This window comes from Pristiophorus japonicus, unplaced genomic scaffold (assembly GCF_044704955.1).
Source record: "Pristiophorus japonicus isolate sPriJap1 unplaced genomic scaffold, sPriJap1.hap1 HAP1_SCAFFOLD_33, whole genome shotgun sequence".
In the NCBI taxonomy this organism is placed as follows: domain Eukaryota; kingdom Metazoa; phylum Chordata; class Chondrichthyes; family Pristiophoridae; genus Pristiophorus; species Pristiophorus japonicus.
This window is the reverse complement of record NW_027253106.1, coordinates 748,554-756,460: the sequence shown is the minus strand read 5'-3', so window position 1 is coordinate 756,460 and position 7,907 is coordinate 748,554. Positions and strand designations below refer to the sequence as shown.

The 7,907-nt window shown below is 46.1% G+C and overlaps 1 non-coding gene across 1 annotated transcript; it reads right to left on the bottom strand.

Annotated features, from left to right (window-relative positions):
- Window positions 1–574: 574 nt before the first annotated feature.
- On the bottom strand, window positions 575–647 carry trnai-uau (transfer RNA isoleucine (anticodon UAU)). Its single transcript has one exon. It is a non-coding gene; the product is annotated as a tRNA-Ile (tRNA).
- Window positions 648–7,907: the final 7,260 nt, after the last annotated feature.

The window sequence follows — 7,907 nt, the reverse complement described above, 5'->3', positions numbered from 1 at the left end:
GAATCTGGGGCAACTTTTATCAAATTTAACAGCACCGGTTATTCCTACCGTGCACACGAAATACAATCAGTAGTGAAGATAAAATCCCACTGTGCGTATTTTCAGATTCAACGCAGTAGGATTTCAAATAAAGTGAAAGAATGTTACATTAAAAGATTTGCAAGTGTTACTTGTATTTGTGTCTTTAATTAAACTTTGTGACGTCTGACTCCCATTCATGCCACTGCTGAATAAGAAAGGAGGATTTGACATTGACCAGACTGCACTGCCCCTGATATTTGTCTGCTCATCCTTTATATTCAGTGGTTTCTCGCCCTTTGATTGGCTGCAGTGTAGCGGATATCACGTTGGTCTCACGCGCGACAGGTCCTCGGTGGATCCGTTTTCTTTCACTCAAAGTTATCTATTTATTGAAGTGAAATAAAAAGCAATTATGCAATAAGGGAGCCCTTTTGCCAGAATAATAAATAACAAATAAAAACAGCAAACGCTGGAAATCTCAGCAGGCCAGGCAGCATTTGCAGCGAGACTAAACTCGCATCCGATTGTTCATCCACAGAAAGTTTAAACATAATGTTTCTACCCAGGATCGAACCATGGACCTTTTACATATAAAGTAAACGTGATAACCACTACACTACAGAAACCTCTGGTACAACGCCCCCAACAGAGGGGAGCTGACCAGTGAGCTCCCTCTGTGCTGATCGGGAATGTGTTGTCTCACCTTAAACAACTTCTGTCCCACACTAAAAGTTTTCAATCCTTCTCCTCCGCTGCTCTTTACAGAAATGTCACCAATCACCCAGCCACCGTGTTCACTTCCACATCCTCACAGTGGGGCCACAGAGGCTGCTACCGTCTCCCCGCGATCAGCGAACTCACCCAGTTTACAAAATTAAACCCCGAACACGTGCCTGGCAAAGGGCAGGTGAAGCCAGATAGTCTGTAATCTCGGTCTATCACAGAAAGTATTGGTATTCATGGTGATGACAGCAATTATTAATCGTCTCACAGACCTCAATTATTTTTATGCGATGCATTGATCGAGGATTGAAACCAGGTTAGTGCGCCAGATCTTAACCCCTTGACCAGCAGGGAACAGTTACGATAAATGTCGATATATTTATATATATTTATATATGAATGTCAATGGCTAGCTACCTAGACCTCGTGGTGCCCACGGTCGTGTGTCTAACTTTGAGTGAGAGAAATTGTTCCACAGTGACACCTTTCATGTGTTCTACATGGTTACAAGGTGTGCACCAGAGGGCACTGCAGTGGGAGACTTGTAGTTTACCTGTACAGGTGTGCCTGGCCGAGTGTAAAAGGCAGGCCACCAGGTGTGATCCTCACTCTGTGGTTATCAATAAAGGACTTAGGTCACTACAGTTCAAGCATGACACATTGTCTCGTGGAGTCATCATCAGAGCATCTGAAGGTATACCAATTGGCGACGAGATTACGGACCTTCACACGAAAATGGCTAAACTTGGTACATTGCAGCAGTTCGCTGATGGTGATGATTGTGAAGCCTTTGTGGAGAGGCTCGACCATTTCTTCACAGCAAACGACCTGGCAGGTGACAACCCGGCCACACTGGCTGATAAGTGCAGAGCTATCCTGCTAACCAGTTGTGGGCCCACCGTCTATGGACTCGTCAGGGACTTGCTGGCACATGCGAAGACAACGACCAAGACATACGAGGAGCTTGTAACACTGATCCAAGAACAACTCAATCCCAAAGAGAGCATCCTCACAGCCAGACAGCGGTTTTATACACACCGACGGCCCGAAGGCCAGGAGATCACGAAATATGCTGCAGACCTCAGGAGGCTGGCGGCACCGTGCGATTTTTGTGACCACCTCACCGAAGCACTGCGGGATATCTTTGTCATCGGAATCGGCCAAGAGGGCCTTCTTCATATGTTACTGTCAGCGGATACCACAGTCATACTTCAGACGGCCATCTCCGTGAGCCAAGCATTCATGACCACGACCTGTGGCTCCAGGCAGATGACTCATCCTCAGGTCTCAAACGCGGCAAGTAATGTGCACAGAGTGGCGCCTTTTAGAGGCTGGACTGTAGAACGTGAACCTTCTCAGGGGAGAGAGAACAGGCCCCCGAGTCCCTTAACTCAAAGTCCATGGTCAGATCAGCCATGATCTTATTGAATGGCAGAGCAGGATCGAGGGGCCGAATGCCCGACTCCTGTTCCTATTTCTTATTTTCTTATGTTAATCATTTAAGGAGCTTGAATCATTGATGAAGTTTTCTCCCCTATCTGACTTTACACAGTCTGTATTTCGGAGACTGGTTTAAAATGTTCATTGCTCATGCGACAAGGAACCTGGGGAGAATTTTGTTCAATTTATTTCACAGCAAAAGTAGTCTCCAAAATAATGTTTCTACACGGGTACAAACCGGGGAACTTTCACGTCTGGTTCTCCACAGTGGTGGAGGTTGTGCTCGAGTTTAAAATGGTGCATTGTTTCCACTTTGGAAATGCATCTACAACTACAAGGAACATTTTGCCCATGAATGGGCCCGCATACTCTATGTGCACCCGCGACCACGGTTTGGTAGGCCAGGGCCAGGTGCTCAGTGGAGCCTCCCTGGGGGCATTGCTGAGTTGGGCACAAATAGTGCACCTTCGGACGCAGAGCTCCAAGTCCGCGTCGATACCAGGCCACCAGACGTGGGATCTGGCTATGGCCTTCATGAGAACAATCCCCGGGTGCTCGTGGCGGAGCTCCCGGACAAATGCCTCTCTGCCTCGCAGAGGCATGACTACTCGGCTGCCCCACATCAGGCTGTCTGCTTGTAGTGATAGTTCATGCATGCTCCTGTGAAAGCGTTTTAATTCCTCGCGGCAGGCATCACTAGCCTCTGCCCAGTCACCGGTTACCACAGATCTTTTTACTAAGGATAACGTGGGGTCGCTGGCCGTCCAGGCTCTGATTTGATGAGCTGTTATGGGCGAACCTGTGGAATCAAAGGCATTGATTGCCATGACTATCTCACAGTCCTGTTCGTCAGATCCTTCCGTGGTCGCCAGGGGTAGCCTGCTGATCGCGTCGGCAAAGTTGTCTGTGCCTGGTCTGTGCCTTATGGTATAGTCGTAGGATGCCAGCATGAGTGCCCACCGTTGAATTCGCGCTCAGGCGTTGCCGTTTATTGCCGTACAGAAACATCTGGTACAACAGCACCAACAGAGGGGAGCTGCCCACTGAGCTCCCTCTGTGCTGATCGGGAATGTGTTGGCTCACCTTAAACAACTTCTGTCCCACACTGAGGGCCAAAGTTTCTTGTGGAGTTGCTCCTAGTTTTTTGGAGCAACTAGTTTAGTTTGGAGAATGTTAGAAATTGCAATTCTCGGATATTAGTTTGCTTCAGTTCAACTGAGTTAGTTGAGGTTGGCTTCAGATAAGGTATTTATTTTCAAACGGGGGTGTGTCCAGCCACTCAGGCCCGTTTTGCAAGGTTCGGCAGTGAAAACTTACTACAAACTAACTTAGGCTGGAGTAAGTGCCCACTTTTGTAAGTTCAAAACAACCTTACCTGGAGGTAAGCTCAGTGCAGGCACAGCCAGAGAGGACGTGGGAATTAAACACAAAAAGGACTGAAGCATTAAACACATCACTTAAAATGTCCAAAAACCTCTTTTGATGATATCTTGCCTTATATCTGCTGAATGAGGATAGTTGCTTCTCTTTTTATAAATAAACAAGTGCCGCCACCCGGTTGAGGCAGGCACATTCCGGATGCTTTCAGATGAGCTGTGAGAGATTATTAAAGGGTCCGAGTGTCCTGTAGCCCCACACACCAGGATATCCTCTCCCCCGTGGTTTTCCTCAGCTTGTGCTCGGTGTACGGGGAGCTTTGGCCCGGGTCCGAGGTAGCTTGCATCCCAGGGATGGACAACAACCCTCTGAGCTCTGGAACTGGGAAGAGCGAAAAACTAATGAGTTGTTTGTGTGTTTGAAATGCGGGTAGATCTGCTGGTATTAACCGAGGCAGGGGCTGTGAGACATTGCATTGTGTTCAGGTTTAATCACAGCGATATCCGCAGTCAGGAGCTGAAAAGGACGAAGAGCTGAAAAAATACAAGAAAAAAGCTAAGAAATGTCAGCAATTGTGGTAAACACTTTTATGTGTTTCCTGCTCGTTTATCGATGCGGTGCTCACAGAGGGAGCCCGGATTCAGAAAGTAACTCATTCATTCAAAATCTTTAAAATAGTAATATGCAACGAATTAAACTGTGTGTCTGAGGATGCGGGTGGGTGAAGATTATTTGTTTTATTCCCCATTCATTACCCGCCAGCGTTGTTTTGTAGAATTGTTACTGAGGGTCAGTGGAAACTTCAATAACTGAAATTTAATCATTCAAGAATTTTGAATCATTGATGAAGTTTTCTCCCCTATCTGACTTTACACACTCTGCAATTAGGAGACTGGTTTAAAATGTTCAGTGCTCTTGCGACAAGGAACCTGGGGCGACTTTTGTTCAATTTATTTCACGGCAAAAATAGTCTCCAAAATAATGTTTCTGCACGGGTTTGAACCGGGGACCTTTTGCGTGTGAGGCAAACCTAATAACCGCTACACTACACAAACGGTGTGATTAAAGTAATCTTAGGTATATAACCAGAGCTTTAACCTACAGAGCTGGCCAATACTTCAGGAGCTGGTTTTACGAAAATAGAATGACGGTGCTATAGTTCGGAAGGCTGTGAGTGTGGCAGGAATTGATCTAGTGTTTCCCAGACTTTACACATAGGAACAGGAACTGGCCATTTAGCAGCGAGTGGTTAGGATCTGGAATGCACGGCTTGAAAGGGCGGTGGAGGAAGACTCAATCTTATCTTTCAGATGGGAGTTGGATAAGTGTCTGAAGGAAAAACAATTGCAGGGCTATGGGGGAAGGGCGGGGGAGTGGGACTCGCTGAGAATCGGCACGGGCTCGATGGGCCGAATGGCCTTCCGTGCATTAACCATTCCATGATTCGATAAGTTAGTGGCACATTTCATAGTGTGGGTGATAGCACAACATTGCAAAGGGACATGGATTGAGTCGTTAAACTAGAGGCATATGATTCAGGAGATTCGCAGGGCATGGAAATTCGGGAGTTTAATGACTTTGAAAGGAACATTTTTGTTCTGTGCCGTTTCGATCATTGAAATGTTTCTGAAAGGAATGTTTTGCAGAAAGGGACGCAGCATTTAACCTTCTGCCTTAACACTTCTTTCTGGGTGTCAGCTCACATTTCGTTTCGATGTTATTCTTCCAGAATTGCTATTTTCTTTGGTGTTTCACAATAACCAGACCCTTTCTCCAAAGTCAGTCTCAATGTTTCCACAGTCTCCGATTGTTGTTACCAGCAATGATCATTTTGACCCAGACCCCGAAAGCACAGTGTGTAAAATGGTTTATGATTTCAGAGTTCAATTGCAGAGCACAGAAGAAATGATTCAATTATGGAGTTCCTTCAGTTAGCATTTCTTTAATTGTGGAAAAGAAGATTTCGGGTTAATTAATGATGATTTTCCATGAAAGCAACATTAAATTAAAATAAATGCAATCGCCCAACATAGGGCTCAATCCCACGAACCTGTAATTAATAGTCTCATGTTCTACCGACTGAGCACGCCAGGCTTCTGGATAACGCTGGATTTTATCGCTCATTGCAGCCAGGCGTCTGTTGGCCACCCGCAGCCTGGATACAGTAAGGTCCCAACAGCTCATTGACTGTCGGAGTGGGACAATGCGGTGCTTCAGAAGACAGGTCGAAAAAGCAAAGTCACAGATTCCGTCCCATGTGCTCCTCCGATCAAGAATAGCAACACACTAAAAATGCTTCAATAATATTTACACCTGAGCTCTACATTTGTAAAGTAGCTGGCTTGTTCGTCTAGAGGTATGATTTTCGCTTTGGGGTTGTTACTTGAAATTTGCGAGAGGTCCTGGGTTCAAATCCCGGACGAGCCCTCAGTTTACCCACGAATTTTGAAATTGCATCGAACTTTTGCAAAGAAGGACTTGCATTTCTTCAACATCTTTCAGGAACTCATGACGCTCCAAAGCGCTTTCCAGCCGTTGAGTTATGTTTGAAGTGCTGTCGTGTGGGGAAAGATGTGCACAAATCACCCCACACGAACCGCAACACTTTGCGCAGGAGTTCGGTGCAAAGAATCAGATATCTCAGGGACTTGGACTTTCTATGAATGAGTTCTGCTTGTACCTGCATTCAAACTTGAAACAGCAACTGGGCTTCCATCTCACGGGAGCAGCGTGTAGCAGTTCGTGAGTAGGTGACCAGGTTGATGTGCGTCGCTTTCAATCTTTGAAATTTCACCAAACAAAGAAACGGTGAATCCAACTGTCCCTGTAAGCGACAGATTGAAGGGATCGGTGCTCCAAACAGAGCAGGAAAACGCGCAGTACAATAATACGGTCCGCAACATTAAATGTCAGAGTTATGAAGCAGACAACAATTAAACATACACTGAACAACAGTACTGACACCCAAACCTTGCGAATGTTCGCCGAAGAACTCAAACACGTTCCAGTTCCCAGCTCAGTGCACAAATTGATTAAACATTAATCGGATTCTAAAATATCTGTTCCAAATGCCACATTTTATATATTTTCCTTATCCCTGCTACGTGACAATTGAAACTTTTAATAGTATGACCTAACACAAGTGCCCAACTTCTGATGGAAGGTCATTAACCTGAAATGTTAACTCTGTTTCTCTCTCCACAGATGCTGCCTGACCTTCTCAGTGTTTCCAGCTTTAATCTTTTTATTCTCCAAACTTATAATCAGAAAACCACTTCCCTTGTCATCTAACTGATATGTAGCCTTGTCCTAAAAACCAGGCTCCTTTCGGATAATTCAGGCATTCATTGGAATTATAACTTCTTAACGATAACAATTATGTGAAGTATGTAACTCTGTAATACTTGCCACCAGACGGCGCGAATTTTGGAGTCCGAATGGTCACCTGCCCACACGTGCAGGGCCAGTATGAAAGGTTGGCTACCATGTTGTTCAGGCACTCTGGAGTTGTAATAATGAAGACTAAGGTCACATTAAGTTTAGCTTACAGTACGCAGCCTCGGGGAGTTCTTCGATACACAACAATTGGCGACGAGTAACAGAATACGAACCTTCACACAACCATGGCTGCTGTTGGAATATTAGAGAGATCCATAGAGGGTGATGATTGGGAAGCCTTTGTCGAGCAGCTCGACCAGTACTTTGTGGCCAACGAGCTGGAAGGAGACACTAACGTGACCAAGCACAGGGCGATTCTCCTCACTATCTGTGCGCCTAAAATATACAGCCTCATCAAGAATCTGCTCACACTGACAAAACCAACGGAGAAGGAATATTCAGAGTTGTGCACACTGGTTTGGGACTACCTCAAGCCGAAAGAGAGTATCCTCATGGCCAGAAATCGTTTTTACATGCACCATCGCTCCGGGACCAGGACCTGGCGGATTATGTCACCGACCTGAGACACCTCGCGGGACCTTGCTATTTTCGAGCTGCGTTGGGGCAAATGCTGTGAGACTTTTACGTGCTGGGCATCAGCCACGAGATCATTCTTCGAAAGCTGTTGGCTGCTGAAACCCGAGACCTGAGCAGGGCCATCGCGATCGCCCAGGTATGCATGGCCACGGACGATAACACCAAACAGATATCTTCTCAACATCGAAGCTCACCGGCAAGTACTGTGCATAAAATGATGTCGCTGGCAGGCCGAACTTCATATGGCAGAGTATATACGTCTGTGGCTGAAACACCTGTGAAGACTCAGAGTGCGCCATCGGGGGTGAATGTGAATCTATTAGCACCGTGTGGGTGCTGCGGGGGTAATCCTCGGGCCCATCAATGTCGTT